The following is a 2,301-nucleotide window of genomic DNA, read 5'->3' on the forward strand; positions in this document are numbered from 1 at the left end:
CTGTGTAGCGGGCTGCGGGGGAAAAGCCTGTGAGGTGAGCAGTTCTACCTGCGTGCCGATCCTTTGCACATTAGCGGAGAGGTTCCGGAGAGTCTCCACTGCCTCACGGAGAACTGTATCGTGATGCCCCACGAGAGCGCCTTGATTGGCCAGGGCTTGGCAGAGTTCGTCCGCAGTCTTGGGCTGGTAGCCGGTGTCCGCTGGGTCCATACTGGCCAGATCGTTCTGTTACGGTTATCTGAGAGGACCCAAACGCAGGACACGGCAGAGTGTTACAAAGGTTTTATTTTGAGGAGAAGGAGCGTGGAGAGTAATCAGGTTGCTGGCGGCTGTTGAGGTGGAGGAGCGTGGAGAGTAATCCGGTTGCTAGCGGCTGTTGAGGTGGAGGAGCGTGGAGAGTAATCCGGCTGGAGAGTAATCCTGGAGCACAAAAAGAACAGGTAAGAAGAACATTAAAGTGTAGCGGAAATAGCTAACTAATTCTAAGAAGGCTGAGAGTTTTACCACTGGGGTTTAAACAACGATCTGGCACTGACAGGTTGTGGAGCCTCCGCTGATATGCCATTAGTAATGGCTGATGGAAATCAGGTGTGTAGCAGAGGAGGGTGCCCAACTGATTGCAGCAGGTGGAGGTTGAGCCGGGAGCCAGGAGTGACAGCCACCACGCCCACACAGACAGGGGAAGGGAAAACACACACAAGGGAGGTGGCTGGAGAATACAACCACCACAGTGATAAATGCAAAGTAGAGTCTTGGCATTGTCACTGAACAAAATGCTCAAAACAGCTTTACTTAATATCCCTGCCAGTGAGGTGTTGTCTCAGCCTGGACAATTTCCCAGACTGGTTTTATGTATAAAATAGGTTTAGTCTTCCTAGAAACAACTTTTGGATGCACTGCCATGAAATGTGTCACATATCTAATGTACCTCTAAGGATGAACCAAAACATGTTTATATGACTTTTCATCCATGGATATCATCTGGTCAATATCCCAATTATGGTTTATGAGTCTTTAAATGCTAAACTAATTGCATCACCAACAGCCTCAGCAATTATTTGACAGTTTAGTGTTAATTAGGCAATGTTTGCAAGCCAGCAGACTACACTTTGACAGAGGGTGCTTCTCAAGGTCAAGGAAGGATCCTTCAGAGCCACTATTTCAAGGATGCTACGTCATCGAATCCCGCCGAAGGACTGTTCCAATGTACAGGATCCTTGGAATTCTACCGAGGACTGAATCCTTCGTTGTAAGGACATTTCGAGACTGCTCATGTGTATCCTCGGCGGTCTTAAATTACCCACAATTCTTTGCGCACGGACCAATTTCCAAAATCTTTGGCGGAAAATGGCTGAATCCAGGCAGTACACACTATGTTCAGTGGCTTGGTAAATGTGCACATGATTTGTGTTTAAAGTGTATAAACCATTTGAGTTTTGCCCGTTTGAACGCAAACCGAACTTTCTGAAAAATGAAACAATGAAACGGTCGCCTGGTGCGCACCAGAGAAGCTGACTTTTAGGTTTGAATGAGACCTTAGAGCGTTTTGCACCTAAATAAATAATTAAAATGAACCTTGTTTTGACTTTGCCTCTTTTGTTGATATTTGTGGTTTATGCTACAATGTGCACCAATATGTGTAAAAAAGTTTGCAGACAGATGGTTAGGGTTAGGGTATGATATAGGGTTTGATATATGAATACCAGGTCCGGTTCCAGAACAAAATGACTCAGGGTGCATCTGAGATTAGAGAGGGTGCAGTGGTAAAGTGCTGTTTTTATAAGTGGGGAGTGGACCTAACACCCTCTAGGGGGGTCCTCACGTCCTCCAGGGGGGTCCTCACCTCCTCTAGGGGGGTCCGGGGGCATGCTTCCCCGGGAAGATTTTTTATTTATTTTTTTAAGTTAAAAGCATCAATCTGGTGCACTCTGAGAGCAAGATGAAGAGATCTATGGATACATATCAACACCGATATGAAACAGAACTGTAAACAGATTTACTTTTTCTTCATGGATGTTTTACAAATCACTCCCCTTGACCGAAATGTCTACATGTATAGCAGAAGATGGCATATTTTTACATGAATATTCCATATGGCTGCGGCTGCTCTGCCTCCGTGGGCGAGGCGGGCAAAGCCGGCGAGTCGGGCGGGAGGACGTTAGTGTCCACGACAGTGGCCGCGGGTAACGTAATGTCCCCATGATCTGAACTGTTATTACCTGCAGTAGATGCAGTGTTACTGCTGGCGATAAGGGCTGGTTGTTTTAACCATTTTCTGATGTCCATCATTGACTGCTGTGT

The sequence above is a fragment of the Gymnodraco acuticeps genome, unplaced genomic scaffold (assembly GCF_902827175.1).
Source record: "Gymnodraco acuticeps unplaced genomic scaffold, fGymAcu1.1, whole genome shotgun sequence".
In the NCBI taxonomy this organism is placed as follows: Eukaryota; Metazoa; Chordata; class Actinopteri; order Perciformes; family Bathydraconidae; genus Gymnodraco; species Gymnodraco acuticeps.